At 43.7% G+C, this 18015-nt stretch overlaps 1 non-coding gene across 1 annotated transcript; it reads right to left on the bottom strand.

The window, feature by feature from the left end:
- Window positions 1-1478: 1478 nt before the first annotated feature.
- Window positions 1479-1632, bottom strand: LOC136695756 (5.8S ribosomal RNA). Its single transcript, XR_010802355.1, has one exon. It is a non-coding gene; the product is annotated as a 5.8S ribosomal RNA (ribosomal RNA).
- Between the last annotated feature and the right edge of the window lie 16383 nt (window positions 1633-18015).

The raw sequence follows: 18015 nt of genomic DNA, 5'->3' as shown, positions 1-18015 counted from the left end.
ACGCAGGGTTTCCCCTGGCTTCGCCCTGCCCAGGCATAGATCACCATCTTTCGGGTACCACCGCGTATGCTCTTGCTCCACTCTCCACTCGATGGAGAGCAGGCCGGTGGTGCGCTGTCAACCCACCATGGACGGGGTGTCTTAGATCCCACCTCAGCCGACGCGCATCAGCCTTCACCTTCATTGCGCCTCCGGGTTTCAAGCCCTTTGACTCGCATACGCGTTAGACTCCTTGGTCTGTGTTTCAAGACGGGTCGGTCGGGGTCCGAACTTAGCCGCTGACCTTAGGCGTTCGGTGCTGTGGGCCTGGATCACCCCCCTCTCGCCGTAGCGGGCCTAGCCCGGGGCTGAGGACAGCCCAACCGGCCCGCTTCGACCGAACGATCGGGGGGCCCACCCCACCCCACCCCCATCCCGAAGGAGGGGAGAACGCGGAAAGAACATTGCTCCGCGGCCCCGGCGTTATCGGCGAAGTCGGAGCGAGGGGCTGTAGCAGAACGCCCGTGTCCGGGGCCGTGTGGGCCCCATCTCCGGACGCACCTACCTTCACCCTCGGGCCCTTCCAAGCCTAACCGGAGCCGGTCGCGACTCACCAACACGCGGGGAATATGCACCTCACGGGTCGATCCTTCAGGCGAAGCTCAGGGCCGAGCAGGAAGTGGGGTCGCCCCCTCTCTCGCCCGGATGAACTTGCCTCCAAGTCACGGAACCACACGAGCGCGGGCCGTCCGCCCGGCTGAATCCCCGGGGCGGTCTTCTCGGTCCCCCGACCGTTTACCTCTCAACGGTTTCATGCTCTCTTGAACTCTCTCTTCAAAGTACTGTTTTCAACTTTCCCTCACGGTACTTTGTTCGCTATCGGTCTCGTGCCGTATTTAGCCTTAGATGGAGTTTACCACCCACTTTGAGCTGCATTCACAAGCAACCCGACTCCGGGAAGCCCGATCTACTCGGCGGGATGCGGGACTATACCGGGCCTTCACCATCTATGGAAGACACTTCCTTGCAAAACTTGGTCCCACGTCCGCACCGAGACTAAACGGACTTCCGTACGCTACATTTCCCGGCCCACCCCGGTCAGGGGAAAGAGGGATTCAGCGCTGGGCTCTTCCCTCTTCGCTCGCTGCTACTAAGGGAATCCTTGTTAGTTTCTTTTCCTCCGCTTACTGATATGCTTAAGTTCAGCGGGTTGTCTCGTCTGATCTGAGGTCGCACTACGAGGCTGTTTTGCGGGGCGCTGGGCGCGAACCCCCCAGCCGCTCGCCGTATTACGGTGCCCACCCTCCGACGGCGGGAAGCCCAGCGGGGAGAGACGATGACGGATGGGACCCGGACCTAATGGCTCTCCCTACGTCCTGAGCTCTCGCCACACGGTGGTTTAAGAACCGAGTCTGCGTTTAGAAAGACGAAGGGCCGTCCGAGGTGGAGGCCCTGCGAACTTCCAGCCGCGGTCTGGGAAGACCGATCGATGGGTAAAGCGACCCGCAGACAGGCGTGGCCGCGGGATGGACCCCTGCGGCCGCAATGTGCGTTCGAAATATCGATGATCTGTGTTCCGCATTTCACATTATTTAACGCAGTTTACCGTGTTCTTCATCTATGCACTTGCCAAGTGATCCACCGCTAAGAGTTGTATCATTTTGCCCGCCCTTACGGACGGGACTTTGGGTTAAAGCCTTTTGAACAACAGAATTTAAGGGTTTAAGTTAGGTTCACGTCCCTTGGATGAGATGGAAGGGATTCATGAACAAAGGGAATTTTATGGTCGGGTGACCCTGGGCTGGGGGTCATTAAACCCGGCTTGGCATCCAGATGGATCGCCTCGGTGGTGCCCGACCTTCCCTTTTACGTGTTAGGAGACACCCGGGGGTGTAGATGGCTAGCGTGCGCTCTTAACCTCGCTGTTTCCAGCGAGGCCCGGTGGTTCGCTTCCAAGTCCCCAGCAAGGGGGAAATCTGAAAGATCCCACTAAGACCGGCTTTGCACCTGTCCACGCCTCGTGGGGTTTCTCTGGGCCCCGTCAACTCGCGCACGGCTATCGGGGTAAGTTTGACTTAGCTTGCGTACGGGTCCCGGTCTAAAGTTTGTACCCGGTGTGCGCTCCAGCCACGCTCTCCCCCCGGAGGGGATGAGCGGGCCAGGTGGTGCCCTCCCCACGGAGGGTGAGGCTGGGTGGAGATCCCACCTGTGTTCCGCATCCGGGGCTCATCAGCCCCTTCAACTTGCGCACGGGTCTCAGACTATTTATACGGTCCGTTTTTCGCGAAGCCCAGGGAGGTGCCGATATACACCTCCCGATCCCTGCATGCGCTCTTAAGCTCCGCTCTAACCTGAGAGGGAAAGAGTTTCACCCGTGGTGCGCTCCCGTCCCCTGGGGGTTACGGAAGATCCCAACAAGGCCGGCAAACACCGGCCGATGCCCTGGGGGTTGCATTAGCCCCTTTGACTCGCGCATGCAGAATTAAAGCCTTTAATGATCAATGGTTTGGTTTCAAAGGCGGTCCTCCCATAACCCTGAGTTCCGAGGTCGGCCCGCTCCGTCCCCCCCTGGAGGGAGACTCACGTTAGCCAACGACGAAAGGTACGAGGTGTCTGGGGTCCTTACCTTTAAGGTACCCACCGGGGGATTTGGCCTTGCTTAAAGACCGAGTGTATCCTGGCATGGAGGGCGGGCACCCACCATGGCCAGGTCACCATTAATGATCCTTTCGCAGGTTCCCCTACGAAAACCTTGTTACGACTTTTACTCCCTCTAGATGCCCAGGTTCGATCCACTTCCCACCTCAACGAGGCAACCCCCCGGTAAAGGGGCACCTCGGGGACGGTCCGAGGACCTCACCAGGCCATCCAATCGGTAGTAGCGACGGGCGGTGTGTACAAAGGGCAGGGACTTAATCGACGCGGGCTGGTGACCCGCGACTACTTGGAATTCCTCGTTCAAGGGGAAAAGTTACAATCCCCTATCCCCAGCGGGGAAGGCGTTCATAGGATTGCCCAGGCCTTTCGGCATAGGATGGATGCACACGCTGAACCAGCCAGTGTAACTCACGTGCGGCCCCGGGTGTCTAAGGGCATCACAGACCTGTTATTGCCCCGAATCTCATACGGCTTTGCCTCGCCCCGGATCGCTCTAAGAAGTTCGGCCACTGACCGCTGACCCCTCGGGCCGCCTGCCCCCACAGGGACCCAGGGAGGGCCGTGTAATTTTTTAAGGCACAGGGTCTCGTCCGTTATCGGATTTAACCAGACAAATCGCTCCACGAACTACCAACGGCCATGCACCACCACCCACAGAATCAAGAAAGAGCCATCAATCTGTCAATCCTTACCGTGTCCGGGCCGGGTGAGTTTCCCCGTGTTGAGTCAAATTAAGCCGCAAGTTCCACTCCTTGTGGTTCCCTTCCGTCAATTCCTTTAAGTTTCAGCTTTGCAACCATACTCCCCCCAGAGCCCAAAGACTCGTGGTTTCCCTCACGCTGCCCGGCGGGTCATAGTCGCTAACCTAACGCCGCCGGATCGCGGGTCGGCATACGGAAGTCTGCGTTCAAGAAGAAGAAGGGTCGATCCGTAGGCCGACCCTGCGAACTTCCAGCCGCGGTCTGTGGAAGACCGATCCGTGTCACCTCTAATGCGCTCTTTGCCTCCGGCCGTTTCCAGCCGGGGCCCGGTGGTGCGCTCCCACGTCCCGCTCAAAGGAGGGGAAAGGTCGGGAGATCCCACGGACTGGCGGATAACCGCCGGCCAACGCCTCGGGGGTTACGCGGCCCCGTCGACTCGCGCACGGGCAAATTTATGGGTTTAAAAAGGCACGGGCAAATTTATGGGTTTAAAAAGGGGGAAAATCTTCATACGTTCGACCCCCCGGTGCCCAGGGAAGTTGACCCTCCCCGGGCAGGCATATCGAACGAATCATCGGTTGGAAAACGAGACTCTTTCGGGACGGGGGAAACCCCTCATACGCTCGAGCCCCCATGCCCAGGAATGTTTTACATTCCCAGGCATACATCGAACGAATCATCGGGGTAGAAACGGGCTTAACCGGGTTAACACAATCGACGGGGTGGCCCGTTCCACCCGCCCCACAAGTGGGCAGATGGTCAGTGGCCTATAGACCCACAGGCCGTCCCGATACCACCGTGATACGAGATCCGGGGTTGGGACTCGACCTTAAAGGTACCCGGTCGAGGCGGGCCGAGTGGAAACCACTCGGATTTATGACAGTGACGCCACTGACAGGCCCCACGGACCTTGGGGACCACTCCCCATCGCTCTGCCCGGCACCTGGGTTGGAAACCGGGACTAATTTCGTCAGTAATACGCTATTCGTCTCAATGATCTTACTGGTCCATACGCCCGGACGGGTGACATCGAACGCAACCGAGAAAGAGAAACGCCCCATAATTTAATTTAATAAGCTATTTTGTAATACCTGCCTTTTGGGTTCCATTGGCTATATTCCAGAGTTTACAAGTGATTTTGTATTAAGGTGTTTAAATAAAAATTCAGTTATTTATACAATTGAATGTGTGAGTGCAATCAGTGAGTTATTACAAGACAGCCATAAAAACAATTGGCCAATATTGAACAATAATATTTTGTCCATATAGTCATGTAAAATGTAGGTAATATTGTTCTGTACCAGTGGAAATAAGGGGTAAGACAAAGAGCCATTTAGGAGCCGAAGAGCCGAGGCAAAAGTGCCGGCTCCCCAAAAAGCCGAAATTCCCATCACTACCAAGAACTCACTTTTTAATCTAGGGAAATTGCATATTCATACTTGAATAAAGTTATATGTTTTACCCGACCAGCACAGATTAATTAATGACTAATTAATTAGCTCACTGCGCTACAATTTGTTTCTGAACAGCAGTCACACATTCAATAGTCATGTGAACACACAGGTAAGTGAACCCTCACTGTTGTCAAAGGTCATGGCCCATTAGCCTGTGTAAGAAGAGAGGAGGCCATATTCATAAAGCTTCAGTTTACATGTTATGAATTTGCCATTTTCAGCAAATATTTATGTCATTCACACCTGAACTATATATCAAATTCTACATCAGTGAGACTATCAGCCACAAAAAGTCCAGTATAATCTTTATGAGTCTGATTTGGAAGAAAGAAGAAACACTTTTATTTAACCCCTTAGAGAAATTACTTCTCTGCATTTGAACCGTCTGTGGCAGTGAACACAAACAATTGCTCTAGTGAACAATTCTTCTACAAACACTAGGGGCAGTGAACACACAACCGGAGCAGGGTGTTGCCAACTACCACAGTGCCTGGGGAGCAGTTTGGGGTTTAAGTGCCTTGCTCAAGGCACTTCAGCCGTGAATGAATTTTTCCTTGCCAGTCCGGGGAATTGAACTGGGGTCCCTCCTGCCTCAAGGCCACGGCTGCCCGCTAATTTTGTTGGCTCCAATTATTATTAGCTCTATTGTTATCATTATTTTATCATTCATGGTATCACAGAAATGTCATATTTATTAGCAGTAAACTCAGGTTTTTCACAATTGAGTAATTTTGTTTAACTGGTTGTATTTTAGATATTTAGCAACCACACTGACTGCTTTAGAGCTACAAACTTATAAATAGGAGTTTCAGAGGAGAGTTTGAAAGAAGCATAGAGCACCTTTAATACATGCAGCTTTTATCTCCATCAGCTGAGCTCTGTGCCTCTGCGCAGCTGAAAGTGCAGACAATGTAATATGTGTTTAGGTTGCCATGGAATGATTTTAGTAAGTATTACAAAGCATTTACTGTCAGTTTCATGAAATATGCTACTGAACTACATAGCATATGAACAAATCGGCAGTAAACACACTGTGTAAAAACACAACTACAGCAGATTTTATTCACTCATCATCTTGAAGTTCTGTGATCAACATTAAAACCCAGCCATGTGCAAGACTAAATGTTTTTAATGTTTATGTTTATAAGACTAAAATGGGCATTTTCATCTTTTTATGTTGTTTTGAAATCCTTCAGTAAGAGTGACCAGATGATTTATCAATTAAATAGCTGAATTTGTGAATGGGTAGGCCCTCAAGGCTCAGACTCACTAACTGAAAAGTGACTCTTTTTACTTAGCTTTTTAAAACAAAAACTAAAACTAAATTTCTTTTTAACCTTCATATATTAGAAAGTAGACCAGAGACAGCATACGTTTGAAAGTTGATACAGGAAGATTTTTGGAATCTATTTTGCATAATGGATGTTTTCAAATATTAAATGCATAACAGTGTTACATATAAAATGAAAATATAAGCATTTTTTTGAACGATAGGAATTTGTCCACAAATACACCATCACAGGTAGATTGTTGGATCGTGCTGATGCACATTCAGTCTGCTGTTTACGTACTGTGTGTATATTACACATCAGTCAAATGGGCACACTCCCAGGACAAAGATTATGTAAGTCACTACTCTAAAATGTATGACTACTGAATTAAAACCAAATGAATTTGTTTTTCCATACATGAGATTCCTTTCTCACAAAAAAAAAAAACAAAACATAAAACTGGCACCACAAAACCTGAAGAGCCCACAAACACACACAAACCATACCAGCACTTACGTAGGTTGTCCTCTTCAAAATATAACAAATTTTTAGTTAGTCCACTCGTTAGTAATCTATATGTTTGTGTAAAGATGACTTGCAAAAAGAAAAAAAAACAGCAGTTCAAAATAAAGTACCACAAATTAAAAAATTGTTTAAATATGCTTCCCGTGGATATCCAATATGGCTGTGTAGCTTGGGCTCTCAGCTTTAACAACACGTCCATCAAATCTGTAGACCAATCGGGTGAAGCTCAAATGTATTTTTGCCATATCGCCCAACCCTAGTTGATTATGTCATACATTGCTCCACAGGGTCATCCGGTGGGGACAGGCTCCACCAGCCACTAATGTAGAGACACCCCTGAGTGTCTCTAAACATTTTATTTTAAAATTTGTTTACATTTTAAAAGTGGTCTTACAATCCCAATTCATAGTATACTCTGGAAGTGTCTGTGTGTGAAAGTGCATGAAATATAATGCCTCTGTGTGTATCATGTTAATAATCTAGGACTCACCTTCCTGAGATGCAAGGTGATAGGGTCAGAGATCTGATTGGTTGCTAATGGTGCCTGCTGAGATGCATGTAGCTTTTGACCCCCCAGCTTGTTTGTACATAACCCTGACTTTGGGTCTTGGGTAGACACCCAGTTAGAAACATAGTCTCGTGTTTTATTGTGAGTTCTGGTGAGGTAGACATTGAAATCCATAGGATTTACGGGCATCCATATATATACTGTGAATAATTTCTCTGCAAAATAACTTACATATCTCTCTCCTTTTAAGCTGTATATTAGCAGCAGTGGGGCACCTGTAGATTTCAGTGAGCAAGAACTACCAAGTCTATAATTATTATTTAGATACACATTAATAATGTAGGTGATGATTAAAGACAGCACAGAGGAGTTTTTTCCACTTGCATAAAAGGTGATTCAGATAGGGAAAGCAGAGGTAAATGGTCTAGTAAGCATTTTATTGACTTTTGAATGCAGTGAGGGAAAGAGCTTTAAGCATAATACATGAACATAATAATTTAGCAGCACACAATATAGACTGTTATTTGGAGTTATTTAATCTAAGGCCTACTTTACCCCTAATTATCAGTAAATGCATGACAAAACAGAGAGAGAGAGAGATAGATGTGAATTTATAAATCATAGATGTCATTTATTAGGTGTACATATACATTTAAAATACTTTTTTTTTTGTGCAACTTATAATTGTAATTAAAACATTCTTGTGCTCTTTTGTCATTTCATGTTGTGTAGTATTAAAAATGACAATTTTATTCAACAAAATCTAAAAATCAATTAGTTAGAAAATGGCAAGCAAAATTATTCAACTGTTCATGAGTTCCAAGCAAGAGTATTCATCACTTCATGAATTCCATCAAGAGAAAAATCACTGTGAATCAATTTGTTCTGTTCTTGGGGATAATATTTTGTTCAAAATTATGTGAGAGTTTTGGTGTAGATGCTTTAAAGAGGGTGATTTTGATGCCAAAGATTGTGAATGTAGCAAATAAATATTACATTTTTAGTTATGTTTCTTTAAATAATTAACAATTATCATTTATAAACAATTACCATAAACAATTTACCATAAAACTACAAACAAGTGAGAATGTTTGAATTTTGAATACATGCACAAAAAAACTTAGAAAAAAAATTGCACACCTAATAGAAAAATAAGGAAACCAGGCTTCATGGATATTGATAAATAATAAACAGAATAGTACAATTCAAATTAATACACTCTTCATCAGCAAAAACATTGATAAACAAATAATTTCTTTTCAAACCCAAAGCAAGGTAGTTATGCTAAAACTGTTCTATTTTTTACCAACTTTCTTCTCAATGCAGTCATTGCCAATTATAACCATTACTTCAGACTCCCCAGTCCAATCACAGAGTGGGACCAAGCTGGGAGGGTAAAGGCTATGTGGGAAAAACGATTCAGTAATCATTATATTTTTCAGCTAGCTTGATACTTTTATTATTTTTAAGAAACAGTATTAACTTTATAATCTGCGCAACAGGACAAAGGATAAATGGTGTATGTGAAGGGGGTGTGAGTTAACTATCTGAACACAAAATATAAACAACAGACTCTCCCAGTAAAGGTGTCAATAGGTCATTAGAAAGCCTTAGCAACGACTGACTCTGGCATCAGGTGGCATATACCTAGGGGGAAGGACTATCATTATATTTTATCGGGGGTCAGATGTGAAACCAGCGGAGAACATGGCAGAGAGAGACAGAGCCACATCTGTACTGTTCTTCCCAGAATTCTGTATAATAAACTATTTTAATTGTTTATTCGAATTCTCTGTGTTGGCCCCATTTGTTCCCAGTATCTACATCAACGAATATGCAGGACAGTTTTGTCCACAATTTGGTGACCCCGACGTGATGTAGGGGAGTTGAGGAGGACCAACCTATTATTCCGAACCGATCTATTCTTTCATTCATCCAGGCGCCAACTTTAAAAGGTCCCCAGATAGAGCACTTTCTCCGCAGATTAGACCTGAACAAAGGGAAAGTGGTATAACTAGGAGAGAGCTTATGCAAATGGTAGATTAGGAGATACACACCCTGACAGAACAGCTAAGTATAATGGAACAACAGGGTCTACAACAGGGGCCGTACATGAGCACTAGGTCACGTACAGGGGCTACTGACAGGGGCCCTGCACATGTGATGCCACTTTTAGAGACCACCTCAGGGGATAGAAAATATGTTCCATTTACTGTAACAGATGCTCAAACTATTGCTGATCAATTACCTCCCCTCTCTGGGACCTTGGCTAACTAAATTAAATAAATTAACGGGGGGAATTACCTTAGCTCTGGGAGATTTCAGGAACATTATCAACAGATCCACAACTGCCATGGAGGTGGCTGAATTGGAGAGACAGGCAAACACATATAGGCAGGCAGATAATACTCCATTTGCAGCATACTCACAGAGATATCATGAGGCGTATGTGGCCGGTCAGAGCGGCAACCACTGTCCCTAGTTATCCCTGGGATGAGAAAAATAACCCGGCAGAACATTTGAGTCAGGCGGTTGAGCACTGGACTATGACTACTGGCACTCACCCAGCTCGGGGTCAACAGGTGTGGTTTAGGAATGCAATTCTTAAGGGCCTACCTACTCCTATTAAGGACAAGATAGAAGACAATCCAGATATGGGACCAGATAAGCCTCATGAGGACTTGTTGAGACATATTTTGTTTCATATGAACAAGCACAAAGATAGAGTAAACAGCAAGGGGAAAGAAAAGGATAAAATGGAATTGGAGCTGTTAAAAGACCAACTGGACGAGATCCGTAAGAACGCTAATATAAATAAGAAGGAGCTTAAAATTAAGTCGGAAACGATAATGTCTCTTACACAGCCACAATCATCAGCCCCAGTATTAGTTCCAAACCCTCCACCACCACTTCCAGCTCCAGCGGTTCCAGGACAGACACCCATGCCATACATGCCACCCCAGCAATGGTCCACACCTCAGTATAATTATGGTCCAATGCAGTATGCTCCCCAACCTTTTAGATCCAGGGGGCGTGGACGAGGGAGGCTGCGTGGTCGCGGTGGGCCTTCCAGGCCACAAGGATGCTTCCAGTGTGGAGCGATTGATCACTGGGCCAGGGACTGTTACAGGCAGAACCAGTCACATCCCCAACAACATCCTTCACAGTTACACCAGCCACAAGCCTACTATCAGGCTCCCAACCCAGAGGCAGCTCCAGTAGGTCAGTGCAGCCTGGAGCCCTGGGGGGGACAGTGACGATGCCCAGAGGACCACCAAGACAGTATGGCACTAGCAGAACCCATGCTGTCACTGACCGTCGGGGGCCCTGAAGACTCCATTTTTGATTGACACATGGGCCACTCACTCTGCATTGACGAGCAGTCTACCCTCGAGTATGATGAGTGACATTTCAGTGCTGGTCAGTGGTTTCTCGGGATCAATTATTTCACTGCCAAAAACAAAACCCTTAAGTGTAAACAATGGTATACAGACTGTTTTACACTCTTTCCTGATTGCGCCACAAGCACCACTCAACTTGTGTGGCAGAGACATATTAATGAAAATGGGGGCATGTATTATGTGCTCCCCAGAGGGATTAACTATTACATGGCCAGACAGGTCCAACCAATGTTCTATAGGACGTCATGGAGAGGGGATGTATCTGATGAAAGCTTTTACTCCTGAATCGGTGGACATCTACTGGGCATCTATTGACTCTTTTCAACCTTTGGAAGCCCTGGATCGTGGTAATAGAGCCCTATGCACCACACCCTGATCCGCCCCATGTCACCTTATTCTATGACACGGGAGGGGATTTAGCATATTTTGACTTTTTTGAATCAGAACTAATGAATACTGAATGGACCATTGAGTCCAATGGTATTTATGTGGGGCCTGAGGGGGTGGCATCACTGGTTACACTCTCACCCGATCAGTATAAGTGGTTTAAAATGTCTGAGACATCTGTACCGCACATCTCATTAGCATTACACCCCAAACATATAGCTAAGCAATTGGGCCCCATGATTAAGAGAGCTGTGGAGACCACGGACTGGGGTCAGACTCAACTGCCTAACGTGATCTACTCGCCGTCTAGTAAAATTGATCATATTAAGGGCTGCTGCTCTGACACCGTTACATTGACTCATGACATTTTAGCTAGACACCATGGGAGGGAAGATGTTGATCACCCCGACACGGGAAAGGTTCTGAGTAGTCTACCTAACACACTGTGTTCAGCAGGATCAGATGACGTAGGACATGTTAAACAGACACCAGTTGTGTTTCAAATGTCAACACCTGATCCCATATGGATTCCACAGTATAGACATAAGCCAGAAGCCATATCATCATTATATAAGACAGTAAAAGCACTGGTGACCGCAGGTGTGCTGGAACCATGCTTTTCCCAATGGAACATTCCCATATTACCGGTTCCTAAAAAGGAAACAGGTCAGTATAGGATGGCGCATGATCTCAGAGCAATAAATTCAGCAGTCACAGACTATTCCTGTCCCCAATCCATACACGGCACTTTCGGATTTAAGCCCAGATATGAAATGGTTTACATGCATTGATCTGGCATATGTGTTCTTTTGTGTACCTTTTGACCCGGCCTGCAGAGAGATATGTGCTTTCATGCACAGGGGCCAGCAGTACAGGTATACTACACTTCCACAGGGGTTTGCGTTATCCCCGGGACTTTTCAATCAGGCTTTAAGACGAAGTCTCGAGGATTGCCAGTTACCCACGGGTTCTATTCTTATCCAATATGTAGATGATTTCCCGCAGACACCACAGAGACCTGTTTAACAGCCACCGGTGCGGTCCTTGAATGATGAATTTTGGACGGTAGTGTCAAAATAGATAAAACAACACCTATCAGCACAGAAGGCAGAATTGATGGCATTAATAGCAGCCTTAGAATTGGACAGGAAAGTTACAATTTATAGCGACTCGGCATATGGAGCAGCACACGTAGAACTCGTAGAACCGCAATGGAGACAGACAGGATTTCTCACGAGTGGAGAAAAGCCAGTAAGACACTTAGAGGAACTGAGACGGCTAGAAGCAGCCATACATAAGTCTAAGTGAATTGACATTGTAAAGTGCAGAGGTCACCAAAAAGGGGACACATTGGTGAGTAGGGGAAATGAAGCAGCAGACAAGGCAGCGAAAAAAGCAGCAGGGTATACAGAACCCAATACTATGATGGTATTAGACAAATACAGGATCAGGCTAGTCCAGAAGAAAAATCAATGTGGGTAAAACAGGGAGCACGTAGAGTGGAAGGATTATGGATGAACAAGGACAATCAGTACGTAATACCCATGTCCTTAGCAAGAAGTGTGTTGGAAGAAGCACACACCATGGCCCATGTAGGAAGGAGACAAATGATGGAAAATCTTAAACAGTGGTGGCATCCATTTATGCGAGCATTAGTGTCTGATTTCCTAGCTAACTGTAACATTTGCCTCATTTATAACACAGGAAAGGCATACAAATTAACACAAGGAAGGTTTCCACGGCCATTAACCCACGGGGAAGAAATTCAGATGATTATACAGATATGATCGATCCTATACGCAAATATAAGTACCTTCTAGTGGTAGTAGATAGGTATTCAGGATGGGTCGAGGCAATCCCCAATATTAAGGAGGATGCCAAATCAGTCTGCAAAATGTTGATCAACCACTGGATCCCTCAACATGGGTTTCCAAAAAAGATTCACTCCGATAATGGAACTCATTTTACTAGTAAGGCACTGCAGTGGGTAGAACAATCGTTAGGATCTAAACATACACTGTAAAAAATGTGACCCATTAGTTACTTAAAAAAATTATGGCAACAAAGTGACACGTAATATTAATGAGTAGATTCTAATTTTCCAACTTTTAAGTTACATTCATTGAATAAATTAACTAAATTTAAGCAAGAAAATTATGTAAATGTTAATAAAATGCACAGTTAAAATGTGTTGGATTTAGTAATAACATGCCTAAATATGAATTAATATAGCTCAAAAATATTGAGTAAGTACAACTTAATTTCATAAGGAAAGGACTATTTATCTGAGTAAACTTAATTAATATTTACTAAATATCTGGCAAGTATTGATTTACATTTACTAAATATCTGGCAAAAATTGAGTAGCATGTAGTGATGGGAATTTCGGCTCTTTTGGCTCGGCTCTTCATAAAGAGCCATCTCTTTCGGCTCCTAAATGGCTCTTTGTTTTACCACTTTTTTCCACTGGTACAGAACAATATTACCTACATTTTACATGACTATATGGACAAAACATTATTTTTCAATATTAAAAATAATAAATAGTGTTGCAATGGCCGTTTGTTTTTATGGCTGTCTTGTAATAACTCACTGATTGCACTCATACATTCAATTGTATAAATAACTGGATTTTTATTTAAACACCTTAATAAAAATCACTTGTAAACTCTGAAGTATAGCCAGTGGAACCCAAAAGGTAGGTATTACAAAATAGCTTATTAAATTAAAATAATCATCCATTTCTGGATAATAAAATAAACAAATACTCTGCAAAGTGCAAAACAGCAGCATTCAACTTTAGTGATTAAAAAAACCACAACTGTCAACAAACATTTAACTGATTTAACATTTTCTTCAACTATTTTTAGGAAGGCAGATTGGCATTCAGGAAAACCAAGTGTCTCAGCTTGGAGGGGTTGATCCGGTTTCTTCTCTCTGTCCTTATCTGCCCAGTTTTTGAAAATACTGCTTCTTTTCCTTTCGGTCATTTTTCTCCCTTCGGCTCTCCCTCTTCACTTTCCTCCTGTTTGCCACCCACCCCTCCCCTCCCTGCTTGGTGGTATAACCCTTCGCTGGTTGGTACCTTTGCTTGTTGTTCTCGGATTGGTTGAATGACTATTGAATCAGATTTATGCCAGAAAAAAAAAATTCATCTCAAACGTAAAACTTATCATTTTCAAACAAAATATCCAGCTCTGACCTTTGTGCTCCATGGTTTTAGTGCGTGAGCTCTGAGTTCTGCTCGTGCTCTCTGAGTTTAGTGCGCCAGCTGCACGAGTTTTGTGGCATGCTCTGAGTTTTGTGCGCGAGCTCTGAGTTTTGTGCGCATGCTCTGAGTTTTGTGCACATGCTCTGAGTTTTGTGCGCCTGATCCCCGAGATTTGCGAGCAGTTTTGGCACAAAGCTCTCGCGTGGGCGGGTCTTCTTATTGGTGCCTTCCCATTGGCTAATGAGTTTTTGAGTGACAACTCAGTGCCCACGTCATTCGTTGCAGCTCAGCATCGGAGAGACAGGAAAGATTTCAACAGTTAGTAATTTTACACAAACAATAATTCTCTTTGTACTTTACTGTTTAAAAACTATGAAATATCTGCAAACTCCGACAATAAATGTAGATATTGAGGTAATGTTCTGTCTATATCAAAAACAAACCTGTGAAAACCTTGTGAAAACAAACCTGTTTGTCTCTCGTTACCAGATACTGATCTGAGGTAAATGCACACCGATGTCTGTTTACTCAGCGTAAAACAGAATAAATGAGCATTTATTTGTAAAATATTATTTATGAGTGCTTGATTTTCTGTTCAGAAACCTATCCTGTACTAACATATAGGGTCTTCCCTTTCCCGTAATCACTGTTAGACGGTTTAAATGCTCAAATTTATTTTGAAGATCACAGTTAATCTGTTTTTAACAAATGCCTTATGTGCATTTTGTTACAGGAGGTCTCAGAGAAAAGAGAGACATCACATACAAGAGTGTGTGTGTAATGCGTTATATTCTGCAAAAGCGGAATCCCAAAGCCGAATACACACGCTTCCTGCACTCAGAGTCGTGAACAACGTTCAGGGCACTAAGTTGTCATTCAAAAACTCATTAGCCAATGGGAAGGCACCAATGAGAAGTCCCGCCCACGCGAGAGCTTTGTGCCAAAACTGCTCGCAAAACTCAGGGATCTGGCGCACAAAACTCAGAGAGCTCGCGCACAGAACTCAGAGCATGCGCACAAAACTCGTGCAGCTGGCGCACAAAACTCAGAGCTCACGCACTAAAACCATGGAGCACAAAGGTCAGAGCTGGATATTTTGTTTGAAAATTATAAGTTTTACGTTTGAGATGAATTTTTTTGTGCGATTCTTTTTGGCACAAATCTGATTCCATAATATGACAAGCCTTAGAAAAAATGGCTCGGTCTTAGACGGGAACAGGTGTTGTGGCCGATTCAGTTCCCCGTCCAGTTCATGTTTCTTGAGTGTGCAAGAACGCGCATTCACGAAATCATCATGCGCGCGACCGAGTGCTACATCTACGGAAGCCGAAACACAACAAAAATTACTAAATAACGGATAAAAACAATCCGCTTTGAAAAAAAAAAGATTTATGCAGACGTTTCTTAATAATATTTTGTCTAATATAATTAAAAAAGCTAACGGAATGATTTGTGTGTTTTATTAAGTACAATAAAGACATTTTATGGAGACAGTGAAATACGATTTTAATATTTTTAAAATGTTAATTGAGTGAATGAAACATTTATGCACGACTATGTAATAGGCACTTACTCAGAGATTATTAGCATTAAAATAAAATAAAACAAACAAACAAAAAGGAGGCTGGATTTTAGTCAGGTGAAATAGTCTGTCCAGATCTGTTCTCCTGTCATAATCACGTTAAAGTAATCTTTTGTGATCTTGTACTGATGTGAGTGAGAAATTTAGTCATTATTAATTAATAATACACTGTTATTCATGTAAGTGAATATAAAAACACAGATTTATGTAGGGGGAACACTTTTAGACAGGATAAAAAACATATGTCCAGATCTGTTCCCCTGTCATAATCACTTTAAAATAATCATTTGTGATCTAGTACTGATGTGAGTGAGACATTTAGTCATTATTAATTAATAAAGCACAGGGATTAATGTAAGTGAATATAAAGAAACAGATTTCTGTAGGGGGAATACTTTTAGACAGGTGAAATTTCTCACTTGTACTTAGTTCAGAAAGCTTTTTTTAAATACATATAATAAGGATAAACCTTTTCACCTTTGATCAGCATAGTTCATATATGTACATTTTTATTTTATTTCAAGGTCTTATTTAGAACAGCAACATGTCCAATGTTATAGGAACAACAAAAAAAAAAAAACAGTATTAACAATACACTATATACAGAATTAACAGTATTAAATTAGTAACAATTAAAACTGTTTCACATGTTTTAGTTTTCTTATACGCATGCTGTGCACATGTATTCTTTATCCAGTGCTGGATTATCAACACAGCTGCTATGGAACCACCTTCCACATCAGTCACAGGCAATCTGTGTAACATATTCATGTTCAAAACATCAACAACATCAACATCAACAACTGATATATTTATTGGTCATTATGCTAATTTTTGATAAGTCATCTATTTATTACTTACCCACAAATCTTCTGCAGCTGACTTATCATTTGTTGCTGTCTCCCCACAGATGTGGCACAGACTGCTAATGTCATCTAATGATTTATCACAATATTAATCCATGTCCATATACATTTTTAATGTTTTCAACAAATTGATTTTTTAAGTAATTTAATATCTCTTAAGAGGAAGTCTAATGGGATTTATTTTAACTACATTATGAGTGATTAAGGTGTTTATGACAGGGGAACAGATCTGGACATATGTTTTTTTACCTGTCTAAAAGTGTTCCCCCTACATAAATATGTATTTTTATATTCACTTACATGAATAACAGTGTATTATTAATTAATAATGACTAAATGTCTCACTCACATCAGTGCTAGATCACAAAAGATTACTTTAACGTGATTATGACAGGGGAACAGATCTGGACAGACTATTTCACCTGACTAAAATCCAGCCTCCTTTTTGTTTGTTTGTTTTATTTTATTATAATGCTAATAATCTCTGAGTAAATGCCTATTACATCAAATCAAATCAAATCAAATTTATTTATATAGCGCTTTTCACAACTGATGTTGTCACAAAGCAGCTTCACAGAATTCCAGTAAGACAAGATTTGACATGAAATGTAAAGACAAATGTAAAACCCTCAAGTGAGCAAGCCAGGGGCGACAGTGGCAAGGAAAAACTCCCCCAGCTGAGGAAGAAACCTTGGGAGGAACCAAGGCTCACAAGGGGTGACCCATCCTCCTCTGGTCAATCTACTGGTGATGATAGTTAGTAGTCCATGAGAACTTCAGTGTAGGGACAGCTTCAAGGCACTTGGTGGTTGCTGGAGCGTGGGCAGCTGGTCTGAAGCGTGGAGGAGGATCTCGACAGTCATCCATCAGTGTCCAGACAGACAGGTGGGCAGTCGTTTACTCGAAAAGATGTAAAGGGATGGAATTAGTTTTGAACTGTTTTGTGTTTGTAAAGTAGAAAATTTGAAAATTTCCAGAGTGTGGCTAATGACTCCGGCAGATCTGACTATGACAGCATTAACTAAAAGGAGAGAACCAGGAGGATACACAGACATGGGAGCATCCTGAAACACTGGCATCCCTCCGCTCCACCGTCAACAAACCTGAGTGATTGCGAGAAGCGGCGGGACGACAGCACCAGCGTCTCAGTACACTATAATTCCCTGTGTCCATGGACCCCCCGGATCTGCCGCCTTTATCTATGGGGGAGCATTAGCTACCAAATGATAAACTAAACAAATGAGTTTTTAGCCTACATTTGAAGATTGCGACTGTGTCTGAGTCCCGAACATTTTCTGGAAGATCATTCCAGAGTTGGGGGGCTTTATAAGAAAAGGCTCTTCCCCCAGCTGAGGCCTTCTGAATTCTGGGAACATTTAAAAATCCAGTATTCTGTGATCTGAGTGAACGTGGAGGCTCATAATAGGAAATTGTATCTTGAAGATATTCAGGAGCAAGCCCATGTAGAGCTT

This window comes from Hoplias malabaricus, chromosome 4 (genome assembly GCF_029633855.1).
Source record: "Hoplias malabaricus isolate fHopMal1 chromosome 4, fHopMal1.hap1, whole genome shotgun sequence".
In the NCBI taxonomy this organism is placed as follows: domain Eukaryota; kingdom Metazoa; phylum Chordata; class Actinopteri; order Characiformes; family Erythrinidae; genus Hoplias; species Hoplias malabaricus.
The sequence above is the reverse complement of the archived record's forward strand: the minus strand, read 5'-3'. Positions and strand labels throughout refer to the sequence as shown.